The sequence below is a fragment of the Drosophila ficusphila genome, unplaced genomic scaffold (assembly GCF_018152265.1).
Source record: "Drosophila ficusphila isolate 14025-0441.05 unplaced genomic scaffold, ASM1815226v1 contig_791, whole genome shotgun sequence".
Classification (NCBI taxonomy): Eukaryota; Metazoa; Arthropoda; class Insecta; order Diptera; family Drosophilidae; genus Drosophila; species Drosophila ficusphila.
The window spans coordinates 15,210,543-15,226,738 of NW_025064737.1; the positions used below are offsets into that span (position 1 = coordinate 15,210,543).

The window sequence follows — 16,196 nt, forward strand, 5'->3', positions numbered from 1 at the left end:
CGTGTCGCATAAAACACAAAACAGGATGGCTGAGGACGAAGGACTTCGGGGAAGGACTTCGAGGAGCGGCAAGGATGTGAGTGCCACGTGTGTGTCTCGTACAGGACTCGCTTATGTCAGGCCACGGGGCGCATTAAAGGCTACAAATCGTTTTAAGCTCTTCACGTATGCAAACACAAACTCACTTACACACGAAAACACGCTCGAATTTCTCTTGGTCCGCAAACATTCTGGCATTGATTGCACTCACTTATTCATGATTTTCCTTCTTATTTCTGCGGCATTCCCTCTTTTTTTATGCTCCCTCTAAGGGGAACAATAATGTAGCAGTGTTCCGCAGAAAGCTCCTCTCAAATACTAAGTTGCTTTCGCAGCAACAGCGATGGCTATTAAGTTCTGTTTTTCTTTGCCGCCAAAAGCATGAGAATTGTGGCAAGTGCTTTAGCCAGTTTGCAAGGGAAATGCAGTGGTTTTATTGAATTACAGAGAATGCTAGGTAGATTAAGAATAAATAAAGAATATTTCTAACACAAACTTCAAATTATGAAGAAGTACCATATATAAAACAAGTAAGAACTTTAAATTTATAGCCATCAAAATGAAGGAAGTATCTTACACACTCACCAAAAAACACTAAATAACACTTTAGAGCCACCCCTTTCAATTACTTTTCCATAATAGTTTAAAAATAGCAAACCTTGAACCTCGATGCATCATTCATCCTTTCAATACCTGGATTAGATGACAATCTTTTATATCTTTGACAGCATAATGATAGGACGTGACCCCATAGATCTGCATTATCTGCCCCGTCTTCTCTTAAATATTATGCAAAGCACTTAAATGAATGCAAAGCACACACGCACACTCCCTCACACACCCACTAGCACATACATGCACGTGTGGGGTGCAGAGTGCTCTTAGCCGGGTTGTGTTTCTAGTCCGGGCCATAAAATGCTCGACAGCCAGAGCGCGAAACAAATTGCATTAGGGTCCTGAACCCTTGCACCTGTGCATGTACAGCTTGTGCGGCCAAGGTAAATATGATAAATCACCATTGCTCCTCTGTGTTCCTCCTTGCCATGACAAATGACGTAGGAGAAGGGGGGTGTTACTGGATAGGGGGAGGGGATGCTGGGTGGGTGGTGGAAAATTCCAATGCTGCTGTAGCTGCTGCTCCACATATACAATAATCGATGCGATTTGATGAATGCCAACCGGTCGTGTGTGAGGGCCATATATCGCTGGTATTATGTGCACGAATATCAACATATTTATGTCTGTGGCAGGGCGCATAAATATTCATTTTTATAGCCCGAGACTCGAGGACAAGTGCGCCGAGCGGAAACAGAAAAGCGGAAACGGAAATGGGGAATGCGGGCAAGCAGTTAAAGTAAGCGCGAATCATAAACGAAAATCACGTAATGCGAGGCGTCAGGTGTTGCTGCAATGATTTTCAATTTTACGCCTGAAAGTCATGCGCTAATTTTCTCGTCCTTGGTTGTGCGTTTCGCGCCCGCCCTTTTTGTCTATTCATTGTCATTTGCCACACTTGTGCTGCTCGCTCTCTCAATTGACATTAATGACTTGGACAAATTGGCCTAATTGAGACAGAAGGTGTTGCGCCCGCCCGTGAGTTTTATAATTAGCCAGAGACCGAGAGAATCAGAGTCATTTACATTGATTTGCCTAACAGCAACTGGCAGCTGGTAGGCGACTAATGCTGCACTGAGCACTCCTTGATCCTCATCCCGGTCACGTCCTTCGCGTCCCCCCCCATCCTCCAACCTCCATCCTTCGTCCTTCGAACATGTCACCGCATAAGCAAGCGAGAGGCACTCAACCGGCGGACTTGACCTTTGCCTTTGACAGCAGCGCCCCCTTCGAAAAATGGCTTATATAAAGTTGGCTCAGTCGGTCAGGCAAGAGCAGCATATCAGGATAAAACACTCTATTCCCCAGCCCGCTGCACAAATCCTTTTCGGTGAGTTAGTTGCGCTCCATGTGTGTGTGTGTGTTTGGGGAAAAATGCGTTGAGAATATAAAAGTCACGTAACTGGCTGTCGTTTCCTTTAGCGTCTCACACGCGCTTCACCCACACCAATGCACCCCAACGCACACACACACACACACACCATTACACCGAACACCACACACATACGTCGACATCATTACCCGAAAACTAAGTCCTGGCATTAGCATTTGTTTGTGTTCGGCTGCTTTGATTACGCTTCGATTCGAAAGCTAGGTAAAAAACTTTTACCAAAACTTTTCTCTTCACTCTATACATTTTTTTCCTGATTTTTTTTTGGCCAACTTTCGGCTTTTGCGTGTGCTCGAAAGAGTGGGTATTAGTGGGGCAAAATGACTTTATTTATGTGTATTATGGAAATATGAAGTGAAAGCCAAAAGGGGCAATATGTATGTGGCTCTATTGGCATTAGAGCTTAGTTAGTGGCTCAAACTCTAACCCGAAAAAGTAGCACAAATTTCACTTTGGGCCGGGATTAATTTAAATGCAAAACTCTCCCGCCTTCAAAGAAATTTCAAATATGAAAAGTTTAAATTTATCAGACAGTCAAATGGCAAGGCAAATACAGACGATGTTCACGGCAGACAAAAAACAAACAGGGGCGTCAATAAAATATAAAAAAGAAGGCTCGTTGGTTTCTTCTCATTTTTGCCAACGGCAAAGACAGGCAACAGTCAACTTCAACTTTATTTTGATGGCGCGGTAAATTGCGGAAAAATATGTATATTCCGACAGGAAAGGCGAGCTAAATGAACCTCAAAATACCCTTCCAATTATGTTGATTGGCTTGCTTAAAATTTGTACTTGGTTTGTTGTTTAACTTTGTAAAAAATACTTTGGGGAGATGCAACATCCTTAAATTGTAAATTAAATTAAATGAAATTGTAATGAAAATATGTTTTAGAATGCAAGCACTTAAATATATATTTGACATATGATTTCCTTTTATTTATATGATTCGTCTGCTCTTTTTTAAAACATAAAGGGACCTCCTTTAAGGGTATGGAAAAAATAAAAAAATAATATCTGAAGACGGCAGCAGCAGTGGCAAAAAATGATGTGCTCGCCAACTCACACACACACAGACACACACATGCACACTCATGCGTGTGCTGGCATCATTTTCATATGCGTCGCAAAAGTTTTTCCAAGCCAGTTTTCCAGGCCTAAGCAGACGGATGTGGGCGTGGCTCGGCGGGTGGAAAAGGGGGCGTGGCGAGGAGGGAGAGAGAGGGTCGGTGACATGCAACGCGCTTTCAGTTTCAGGACTCGAGGCTAGGTGGTTTTTCGCCAATGTTTGTGTGTGTGTCTGGGAAATCTTTAAGCGCAGACAGGAAATATTTTGTTGCTGCCGCGCTGGCTTTTCTTCTTTTTCTTCTTTCTCGGCCACCATAATCATCATCAACGGCAACAGCAACAGCAACAGCAACAGCAACAGCAACAGCAAAAGCAAAACATTGTGGCCTCTGTCGCTTATTGCGAAAAAAATCCTTTCGCAATGTCCTTGCTTTCGCACACACACTTTTTAGGCCCCGCTTTAGTTTTGTACGTGTGTGGGAGCCTGTTTGCTTTTAATAGTTCGCTCGTACCGTGTGTTTGCTGTTTGCTGTTAGCTGTTCACTGTTCAGTGTTCACTGTTTGCTGTTTGCTTTGCTGTCAGCGCTTCATGCGTGACAAACACTCAGACGCCCAGATACATAGATACACGGATACATAGATACAGGGGGACACTCGAGACGCAGAAAGTTTGCGTGACTCGCGCATAGAAATTATGGCCAAAGCCAAAAGGAAAAGCGCCAAAAACGGCAAAGAAAACTCTTCGCGAAACGAGAGAAGGGCAATGGAGAATGCTCACATTTGGCCGGAAAATTAGCCGAACTTGTGGGTCAAAAAGAATCCTTGATTAAAGAGTTAAGCGTTTGTCACGCCATTTTCCCCTCACCTTTTACCTCCTTTCCCCGCTTTCCTTTTATCTGGGTTAATCAAATGTTTTTCTGGCATTTCTGTCACTCTCAGTCGACCACTCCCCCAGCGCCCCTTTGATGTTCATGCCCGTGTTTGCCCAAAATGTCAAACATGTCAAATTAATTTTCATATTTGTTTTGCTTTTTAGATAATTGAATGTCTCTTTTATTTGCTCATTTCATATGCCAAAAGTCCGCTTTTTTTCATTCCACTCGCATGTTTGCCTTTCTGTGGTTTATCTTCGTACTTTTTGGAAGAGTAAATGTTTTCAAACGTGGGCTTCAATAGTTTTCTGCTCATGATAATATCGATTTATATAGGGAATTAAAAAGAAAGCAAATAAACGAGTAAGTAAGGGGAAGAGAGAGATTCAAACAACAAATAACACTCAAGTAATGACTGACAAAAACTTAAATCTTGGTATTTAATTTTTACTGAATACAACAATTCAACTTGTAAAAATCTTATAGCCACGTAGTTTAAATAAAGTCTGAAGATATTGACTATAAATTAACAGCTGCAATGGCAAGCATTGTTCCAATGCAAATAAATAATTCAATTGAAATGATAATTAAATTTGTGGAAATATATATGCTTGTGCTATTTACCAGGGTATATCAGAAGTACAACTACAGATAAATTTCCAGGTGAGGGAAGGCTAATCAAGTGGCAGCTCTAGTCCCATTTGTGGAACCCTTGGCATATACATAAACAATTACACTAAGTGCCACAATTTACCGAGGGCCATAAATCAATAGGGCCAAGCAGTCGGAGTCTCAGTTTCGTTTTATTAATTATTATTATTGAAATATATCTGCCTCACAGTCCCACTGACACTTTTCCCTTACAAATGATGTCCAGCAGAACGAGAATTACAGGCATTAGACAGTGTCAATAGGGACAGAAAAACCGGACACTGGACAGGCTTAAATTATAGTGCAGCCTGATTTTTGTTTGTTCTTAGCCAGCGATAATCCCGGCGAAACTGCGGCTAAAAATTAGGCAAAGCTTTTAACCGCTTCCATTACTGAGCGCCATGGAAATGCGGTAATAAAACGGAATGCGATGGAGGGAAAGTGGAGCGGTCTAAATAATGTGCCACAGCGGTGAGCTGCTAATAAAAAATGCAGCTGACAGCAAGCAGCAGGCAGCGAGCAGTTGGCCAAGCGGAAACGGAAATAAGCAGGCTGCCTGAAATCAAAAAAAAAAAAAGGATAGAAAAGGACGCAGCAGCTGCAGTAGTTTCGCTTCGTGGTCCATGCTTCCATCCTGGTCACTTATTTCGTACACAAAGTACATATTTTACTTAAACATAAGCAATGGCTATTATTTTAAGTTACCCACGCGCTCGCTGATTTAATTTCAGGCTATTATGCGCACACAATGCCAACGGTAAACGCAGAAGGAAACTGGAGGAAAGTAAAAGAGCCCCAAGGATACAAAAAAAAGAGTGGGAGCGAGTGAAAGTTTCCCAGCTAGACGATTCTTTTAATACACTTTGCATAACTAACTGTCAGGGCTTTTATAGTTTTACGATATGATGGAAACAGGGAAACAGCGCTTTGAAAAATGAAGGTAAGAAAAATTGCTCAGGTTTGTTTGGTCTTTACTTTACTATAAAACTTAAAACCTATTTAATCTAATTTATCACCTATATGTTACCAAGAATGCTTTGCACATGGGAAAGAAATATAAATATATTATATTAAATTTCAAACTTGTCTCCACTTAAACAAGTATAAATAAGCAATTAAAATAAGCAATTTGAATATATCACCACGTTCTTTCTCTAATCCTTATACTCTTTTTTTTGTTTATAGTGGAAATGGTTCTATATTTCTGGCTATGCCAGTCAAGCTCTGGTCGTGGATTTCGAGCTCATGTTGCTCTTTCACTTTTCACGCTGTTGCATTTCTTTATTTTCCTCATAGCAGATTTGGGTCGACCATTTGAATGGGTTCATATTCTGCAGCTACCTTCTGCTCAACCTAAATGTCTTCCTTTACGTTTTGCTTTTTTATGGCTCCCCGCCCGACGGGCTTCTTTTATTTTTGTGTACTGGTCAACATCGAAAGTACATTAGCCTTTTCAATTATTTTGTAAAAAAAATTGCTGGCTGCCTTTGGCTGCTGATTGGCATGAGCACGGAATCGGAGGCTCGGATTCCGGATTCCGGATTAACATTCGCCGGAGTGAACGCATGGCTTCACATTTCAAAACAATTTGTGCTAATTTTGAGCCATAATGACTGTGAAATCGAAGAAGCACCAAAAGAAACTCCAGAAAGGAGAGCTTAAAAAAATTGGTGAATGCTGCACTCGAATTGGGATTAAGTTTGATTGGAGCGGAAGTAAAGAACGCCGAGCCATGGAAGCTGGTCAAAAGTAAAATGTCTGGAGTAAAACTCTAATTGCTGCACGATGTATTGAAACTAAGAAAAGGTCTTGTAATAGTTCGAATAAAACTTTTCTTTGCTTTCGGCTGCTTATTAAGTTAAGCATTCATTTAATTACAAGTATAAGCCAGAAGCCATGTAAGGCCAACAAAAATTCTAAACATTTTCCTGGTTAGGGTTCTCAATCAATTATTAAGGTCCTATCCGATTTGGATCCACCCACAACTTGTGATGGATTTTTCAGCAACGAAACTCAATCGGCCCACACACAACCAGTCTAGACTGAAACCAAATGCATTAGGCGAAAAATTAAATTCGCATCGCCATTCCCCAATACCGAATCCAGATTTCCCATAAAGTACAATAAAAGCGCAGGTTGTAAGCAGCTTTGATTACCGACACTCACAACGGATTTATTTCCCCCTTGCTAGGGGATTCGTTTACCTTTTTTCGCTCAGTGTGCGTGCGTGTGTGCTTAGGCATTTGAAACCTGATTAGTTGTCAAGCACTTCAAGTGCCCGAGCTCGAGTTGTTTGTAAAATACGCTGGGTTGGGCTTACCTCTGCAGCTGTGTGTGAAATTTATTGTTTCAAGTTAATGCCACTTGATGGATTATTTGGCTTTGTACAGCCAAAGCTTTGATTTCTGTTCTTCTTTGCTTTGAAATGTGATATGCCGAGGTTGGGTTTTTAAAGGCCTTTTAAGTGGCGGCATGGGATCGTTTTAACAAAACGAAACGCATGATTTAAATAGCGTTGAACATTGTTTTTATTTTTTCAGAAAACGTAATTACTTTTTGATATATGAGACTGGCTTTTAAAATCGTAACAACATTAATTAAGGATAAATTTATCTGACTGTTTGCTTATTAAACAATATCTTTGATATTAATAAAAAATATATTTGCTTAGAGAGTAAATTTAAAAATTTATTTGTTTGAGCATATATTTAGTCAAAATTAATCTCACTTTCCTACTAAGATCTACTGACATAAAGCCTGTGTTTCTCAGCAAACTTCGGTTTAAATAGGAAACGCCATAAACCCGCTGAGAGAGTTCCGCTATTAACTATTAAAATTAATTGTGAAACTTTTCACTCCTAGTTTGATGCGAGTCACACGCTCCGTCTTCCATTTGGGCTCATAAATCTCGGCTGTCTACACACACACACACGCACACTCGTATCCTTTCAGCCGTTGTCCTCGAGAGCCTGTCAACAAAGGGCCAGTGAAAGTTTTCGTGTGTCATGGCAATATTTACATGCTGCATTAAACTTGCCCCCCAACGACAGGCGAAACTTTTGCAGCTGCTGCTCATGTTATTAAAGTTGCGCATACGCCAGGTTGTCCCCTGGCCAGCTTGATTTATGCGAGACGCCTTAAGTTTTTCGGACCAAGCCAGCCTTTTAATAATTTAAGCTGTGCAGAAAATCAGAGACGAGATAGCAGCCCCTTCGGCATTCCTTCTCGCCTTCTGGCCCATTGCCAAGCCACGTTGCGCTGACTGAGCCGAAAAATGCAAAAATTTCCTGCTGCCGCTCCAGCTTTCTGGCCATGTTGACAATGGCGGCAACAAAGCGCATTTGGCAAGCGCCTGCAGCCCCGAAAACCCATACCAAATCCCGGGCAAAGGAGGATTCCTCCATATCCTCATGCGAAGACGTGCTCAGCAAAAGTGAAACGACAACAATATATGTGGGAATGCAACACACAAACAACCAACACAACTGCCAACTACCATCCTCAATGCGAGTGGGTGCGAGACACACTCGGTTGTATACTATTTCGTGTGTGTGAGTGTGGCATATATATAAAAATAAAAAGTAGGTTATGCACCGACAGCATTTTAATATGATTTCCATGGCTTGCGTCTCCTCGAGATAGACTAACGCACTTCGCAGACTGACTAACTGACACGCCGGCGTCAACAAAATGATCAAAGGCAATGGGAAATATTATCCCTGACACAGTCGCAGACAAATTGTAAGTTTCACTCGTTTCGCACGACCCACTTTCGTGTTGTGGCTTCAAATATATCAGCTGCGATTTTCAGCCAAGTCGAGAACATAACTCGCTTTTGCTTGCTGACAGAGTCCCAACAAATAAGTATATATATAAAATAAGACTGACAAAACGAGATTTTTAGAAAGCAAAGCTTTTCTATAAATATTAAACAATAAGGATTTATTTGTTCTTATTGCTTACTTAAATTCTCGGTAAAGCATATCATGTCAAATAGTCCAAAATGTATTTCTTCTTAAATAAGATATGCATATTGTTTTTAAGCCACATTATATTTTTCTTCGAATTGGTGCCTATGACTTAAATTTCATGAATATTTACTTGCTACAAATACAATCCATTTTCGGATTCCTCTATTGAATGCTTTCACTTATTTCATTTCTAAATTTCTATTCCGTAGTAGAGCCAGAATTTACTTCAAATATTTAGACTCTTTGTTGTGCCTTGATTTGTTTACCTATTACTACCATCAGATTCCATCAAGCTGATGGGAATAATTGTTTCTGTTTTTAATGCACGACCTTTGGGCCGTTCGCCTTCGACTTCAGATTAGGCGGATATAAAGTACAAAGTATGGTGTACATGTTTATTTTGGTAGATATTTACTCGTATCCCCACTTGCACTTACCCCTGTTTCGGCCGTATTGTATCCTTTTTGCTGTGGCGTTTACTCCGCTTTTCGGCGCTTTTTTTACGGCCTTTGTAATAAAAGCAGCCCGCAGGGTTTTGGGCCACTGTGTGTTCGCCGATGGAGTTGTTGCCGCTGTGCTTATTGCTTATTGCTGCTGTCGAGGGCGTGTTGGCATTGAGCGCTTTTTATGCAGCCAGCGAGACGCACACATCATACAAAATGAGGCGAGGAGCGAGAAGATGGCAGGCGGGTTTTTTGGATCGGCGGCAGGCAATTGAGCAAAAAATATGGCAAAGTATTTGGCGGGTGCGAGGCATAAATTTCGATTTCGGCGGCCTTGCGTTTGCTGCTGCTAACTGCTAACTGGTAACTTTCTCGTCTTCGGAATCGCCGCCCAGCCGCGGGGCCAATATTTAAAGTAGCAGCCGATGCGAACTTTATTTATGACTCAATAATGTGTATTTTGATTTATGCATTGTGGGCGCGTACAGCAGCGCTCATACACACCGTGTTTGCTACGCACATACACCACACACACAAGCGCACACCACACCACCACACTCCACACTCCAACCGCACGCACTCACACACACTCACTGTTGTATTGTTGCCTCAAGCCAAAAAAGGACGCGATTTGCATAACAACACACATCCAGAAACTTAACGCAGGCGTTTAAGATGTTTCTATAGCACGTGCACTGCTCTCCTTTTGCAGGATTCAACAATCAACAAATAGGATATACTTTTTTGGGATTTCGATATGCTACAACTGAAGCTGGCGGCACTTGTTTCTTGTGATTTTTTTATAGCTGCCCTGCTTCGTTCGCCAGTTTTGCGTATGCGGACGGTCAACACTGCGGCTACGCGATGTGAGGCGATTGCGATTGCGATGCGATGCGATGGCCGTACGTCGGCGACAACGACAACGACAACACGACAACGAGAACGAGACAAACAGCGACAACGGAGCACGACAACTACACAAATCCACGACCTTTTCAGTACTAAAGCGCCTGGCCATTCATTCGTGGCTTTGGCCACTTTTGCCATCGCCATCGCCCTCCGCGATTCGGATGCGGATCCTTCGGCTCAACTTCGTGTCGCGCACTTTCGAACTGCCGAACAGTCGAATCCTTTGGATTCCCCAGCGTTTGTGTGTGTGTGTGTGAGCCCTGTAAGTGGGCCAACGCTTGTCGCCGGTTCGAAATCGAAAAGCGAGCGAGCGAGCGGCTAACACTGGCATTATAAGAGTTTTGGGGGTAAAATAGCAAAGCCGCTTGCTTTTTTGGTTTGTGGAAGCCAAGTGGTGGATAAGCTTTGCTCCGTGGATGCCACATGAACTTGACTTGTCAAGTTTGTCAGCTAAACATAAACTATCAATAGGAGTATAAGATCAAAAGGAAGGTGCCAAGCTAAACAATAAAATTTTGCGAAATTATTTTTTTAATAATATATTTTATTCCACATTATCGGTTTACATAAATCTACAACTTTTACTCGCTGGCTCTCAATATTAAATTTGTGTTAAAACCCTTCTGAATTCTACTGATTTAAAGGATTTCATTTTACGAAAAAAAAATATTATAATATGTAGGTCTTTGTCGAAATCAACCTTTTAACGTTTTTTAAAAAATGTAGTAAAAATAGTTACCCATTTGATATTAGTAATTTAATCATAAAAGTATTCTCTTTATTTAAAAAAGGTTAAGTCTTATGATTTCGATTTTGAAACTTACTAGTATATTAGATCACAATTTAACTTTGCACCAGTTGTATTATGTCGGTCCTACCTCAACACCCTCCTGCCCTTTGGAACCTTTTACAAACATGTTCCACCACGCATTGCTGTGGAACCCCTTGCACTTTCCCGCTCTTGCTTTCTCTATCCAACTCTCTCTGGCTTTCCTTTTTTTGATACCGCCTCTCCCTAGATGAATGAGAGCTCCAAAAAGCGGTTACCAAGAGCATCTCACAGTTACTGCAGCTTCGCTGGTCAAGGCAGCCAGTCAAGGATCACAAATTACAATAACAGTCCTATTAATATATGAACATATACTTGCAACTTAAAAAAATGAAACGATAGTAATAGCTACAAGTCCAGAAAAGAACCAAAACATACAAAAATAAATTAAGAAAATCATTATAGATATTGGAAGAAGCAGAATATAGCTAATAAAACTTTGGTTTTACTTTATCAATAGTTTAGATAGTAACTGAGTTTAAACAAAGATTATCCCCAAGCCAAGTCATTCATTAACAAGATTTCTTTGCTAATTCGCCAAGTTGCAGGCCAAAAAATGTAACCGCTACAACTTAACCTACACCACCGTCGAAATCACGTACCACACCGCTTACAAAAAAAGTCTACTACAATGGGGTGTAAGCGTGTAAGTTGACATGGGACCACGAGACCCAATGTTCGTAACTCTCTGCCGCTTTCTCTCGACTTTCTCCGGCTCTCATTTCGATTTCGAAACCGTGGATTCGACAGACATGCGCCCCAAACCCACGAAAAAGCCGAACGAATTGTGGAACGCGAAACTTTTCGCTTGGCATGAATGGGATTTTTTCAAAATTCCAACGGTTTCACTCTTATACCACTCAAAGAAAGCTCCCGAATCGAAAGAGCCAGGACTCAAAGAATGGAAAGAAAGGACGCAGAGGTTCCACTGCAACAATTGCACAGCCTAATCTTATCAAATTTCATTTACACGCTTCGCCAAGCTCTAATGGCAAATCCAATGCCGAAATGAAAATAGCACTAAACCACTTTTGTCCACACTCACACACACGCACACACACAACTGTTTCTCTTTATTTTCCACACTAAGATTGAGATATCCTCGTATGTGTGCTGATGATGTCAAAGTATTTGGCTGCTCAACATGACATTCTTTGGGCCAAAATTTCGCTGGCTAAACATTAACTAAAACTGCAAAATTCCATCACACACACACACAAAAACACACATATACACGTAAACACCCAGGACGATACTCACACAAATGCAGTTTCGTATGTGGCGTAGATTGTCGGTCTTCTCCTGCTGCAAAAATCTCAACGCTCAACCGCCAAGCATGGCATTTCATCAGGCGACAGCAACGAGAGAAGCAGCACCAGAATCAGCCGAAATCTAAGCAATTGCAGGTGGAATGGGGACCTCATTGATACCCAGTAACTGCTGAAATTAAAGCTTTAAAATCACTTGTAGTTAAGAGATTAAAACTTACAATTAAAAATCCCTTTATTAGTTAGTCTTACATGTGTATTTTACTAGCCCTTCCAACTTTTAAAATTAGTTTGTACTTAAATAAATAATATTTCTTTACAAAAACATGATTAATTTATACAGAATCCAGAATGGAAACTGGTTAACATTTTAAATAAACGGAAATCTTCTCCCTTCAGCTTACAGAGATTCTAGTTAATCACAGCGGATTTCCCCTCCTTTATTACAGCTGTTCCGAACCCATATTCCCATTAACCCATATCGGTAATGAGTAGCAGGTTTAAAAAACCCTTAACCCACTGCTGGTCCGCCCCCTTTTCGCCTTCCACCGTTTTTCCCTGGCTGGCGAAAAACCCCAGCAATGCGAGCAAAGGAAGTGCACTAAGTGCAGTGACCAAATAGCTGCCAGAGAGTCCCGAACCGGCAGCTGATCCTGCTCCTCCTGCCGCTCCTGCAGCTGCTCCTGCCACTGCTGTTGCCACCAGGAATTGCCAGGAAGTGGCAATGGTGTTGCACATGACTTTATAGCTTTTACATTAATGTGTGTGTAGGGGTGTGCGGCTGCCTGTGTTCCTCTATATGTGTATGTGTGTGCGACAGTTTGGCTATAAAGCAAAAGTTGCATTAAATTTAAATCATGAGACGGCGGTTTTTGTGGCCACCGCTCTCTGATGAACCCACACTGTCGAAAATAGCTGGCAACGCCTAATTAAATTTGTGCCAATTAAGGGTTGTGCCAATTAAGGCTCAATTAGGACTCTAGAACTATTTAAAAATTGAATTTCTAGCTTGAAAATAATTGAATACCTACCGCCACCAGTACAGGCTTATTTTGCTTATGAGTTTTAATATATGTTGGTTTATTTACAATATATTTTTTGAAGTGCTCTGGCTAACTGCAGAAACCAAAGTGAGCTGAACTGAAATGAGCCAGGGGAAAGTTAGGGCTAAGCGCCGCTCAACGTTTTGTCATTAAAAGTTGAACTGGTGCATCGGAAAGCTTTTGGCGGTGGCTCAAACCTGCATTTTGCTAACCGCCCTTGGATATCCCGAGCCCCATAATCACAATTAGCCCGACAACCAAACGCAATTCGCATTTCGCATGCGAACACGTTGCGCTGCGAGCCACATTTACATAATTATAACGCACTTTTGATGCATTGTCAAAAGTATAGGCGTGTTTGTGTGCGTATGTGTGCCGGCAGGACAACTAATTAATCAGCTTTCGTAATCAATGCTTAATGATGCAGCACCATCAGCGGTAACACAACGGCATGTAAATGGTCTATAATTAAATCAAACACTCAATTAAACCGGAGAGACGAATCGAATTGGGTGCGCCGTACTCAAATTGGATAAGGTTACTGATGGAGTGCTAATGAATAACAAGCAAAACGAAATTATAGCCTGCAAGGGCCCAGTCATTGATACCTTTTTCAACCTCTGCCGGTCCAACCTCAGATGGGTTTCACTCATTAATTAATCAAAACTTCAAATAGTAACCACAGAAACCGAACGGGTTCAGCTGAAACGTGGCGCACATCAAACTGACCGAAGGGTACTCAAAGGATTGCCTTGTCCTTTGCCAGGCTAAAAAGTTATCAGTTAATTATTTACCAGGTAAGATATTCGAATGCATGAGCACCACGTGGAGAACCATTGGAATGATTAACGCCTGCTTCACTTAAAAGGATTTGGTGTGGAACTGAGAAGACGAGATGGATATGGAGCTTGAAATTTTATATAAATATAAATACTTAATAAAGTTAACAGCTAGCTTGTTTAACAAATTTAATTATCAGATAAAAATGTTTAATGTTAATCATTTGAAATTAATTCATCAATAATCAAATGCCGCATGATTGTAATATGCTAAAGAATCGTAACCTTTCCAATTGTTTCTTTTAACAAAAACTTCTCTACAGTTATAGGAAATCTTAGAGAACATTTCCAATTCGATGTGTTCTGGCCAACTCTTTTTGGTCCTTCGCGTGCCCTTGTATCTTGCTTCCTTTTGGTCAAGCTGTAAATTTATTTTACCACACATTGAGATACATTCCATTGGGAGCACGGCGGGGACAAGTCTTCTGCTTTCTGGCCAAGTGGCAAGTTTACCGAAACTTGCAAAAAAAAAAACTGCAAACTAAAGGCAGGGGGAGTTGAAACTAAAAGGAAACAGCAGCAGCGGCGACGGCAACTCCTTATTGCTGCAATCCAGATTCACAGCCAGCCGCAGAGGTGTAACCAAGTCCTTGCAACAAAAACTTTCTACACATGCTCCTGCTGTGTCTGTATGTGTGTGTGTGTGTGTTGGTGTTGTTGCTCTTGCTGTTGCCGTTGCCATTGCTGCTGTTAGCAGCCAGTGAGGCGAGCAAAAGCAGCAGCGGCAGACGGACGATGGACGGTGGACGGTGGACACCTCCAGGACACCGAGCAGGACCAGGCTTCCTTAAATATTAAAAGTCCAAGCAGGAGAAGGACAAACACAGTTGCAAGCAGCGACGGATTGATGTAGCAGAATAGATCACTGAGCAAAAAATGCTGTTATAATTAAAAACTTAGATTTCTTATTCCTTTAGGATATAAAATAAAAACGGAATTTAAACTTATTACATCGGTTTATTTAAAGAAAATTTTTGTTCACTTTTATCTTAAAAAATTTTAGCTTAAATATGATTTTAAAACATTTTTGTTGTCTGATACAAATTAATAATTTTCGGTTAATCAAATTCTTGATTTTGCAATTTACAATTAAAATACGGATGTACTTGTTTAAAATTTAATAAATTAAATAACTACCATTCCGGTATGCTAGGAAACAATTTTTTTATATTTTTTTAGTAATCCCATCTTTTTCCCAGTGTTGGCCAGATCTTTTTTGGCCAAATGCCGCCGCTTGTCGCACGTCGTCACTTAGGCAAAACGCAAAGTTTTCTCTTCGCAGTATGCTGTCAGTCAGAAGAGTGTCTCCGTCTCCGTCGCCTTTCACTGCGTTTTCCCCTCCCTTTTTTTAGTTACTCTACTATTTTCCAACCCCTCAGCCCCCCTTTCATTTCTCTTTCCTGCGGTCTTTGTTTAAAGTAACAACTACAACTACACAACTGTGACGAGCGCACAAGGACACGCGTTAAGCTAAGCAAAAGTTTTGGCACACCCACACACTTGCACACACTCTTGCAATTTTCCCCTATCCACACACAGGCACACACACACACACACATGAGTGACGCGCATTTAACATAAACAAACTACACTAGTTACAACAAATTTTTTCTCTTGCTGGCCACGACTTTCTATTTGTTTCCCCGTTTTCTTGTTTTATTTTTAAAAAGATTTTTCCACCAAGAAAACGTGTTTGGAAAATTAAAAATAGTCAGACGGGGCCAGAAAATTGTTGTTCTTTGTTTTCCCAAGAACACTTTTGCGGGAAATTCAAGGAAGGCTGATATATTGTAAGACAAGTTTTTATCGACGAATTCATTTTAAAACCATCCACCCATTTATAGGATATATAAAACTGCGGTTGTTCTTCTGAATGACTAAAACTTTTTAAAAATTAATAAATACTAAAGGTCAAATATGTATTATCATTGTTTATTTGTACAACATTGAAAGGGTTTACAATGTGCAAATTGTTCAATGACTGTCTACTTTGTATAAATTCTAAGACTTGAAATGCAGTGCAAAGTGTTAACAAATTGTTTAACCCCCGACAGCTAATAAAAATATCCAGAAAAACAAATACTCGACGTTCATCGAGGGCATTAGCTTAAATATGCGCATATGGGAAAACTATTAAGTGGGGAAAACAATTCAGCTGGTTGCGCGGAAATTCCACCAATTTCTGGGGCCCAAGCACCCAACTGCAGACGGGGGCAGACATCAGACATCATCAGCCATTGTTGGGCTACGTGAAATGTTTCC

General features: G+C 40.9%; 1 protein-coding gene across 2 annotated transcripts in view; it reads right to left on the minus strand.

The window, feature by feature from the left end:
• LOC108092123 (hemicentin-1) overlaps positions 1-9,975 on the minus strand; it is an 82,786-nt gene extending 72,811 nt beyond the window's left edge. The window contains exon 1 of one of the 2 annotated variants that reach the window (XM_017191624.2): positions 9,787-9,975. The gene's annotated coding sequence lies outside the window, so the exon portion shown is untranslated. Of the gene's footprint in view, positions 1-9,040 lie in introns of both variants that reach the window. The other variant, XM_017191623.2, reaches the window with a different exon arrangement.
• Between the last annotated feature and the right edge of the window lie 6,221 nt (positions 9,976-16,196).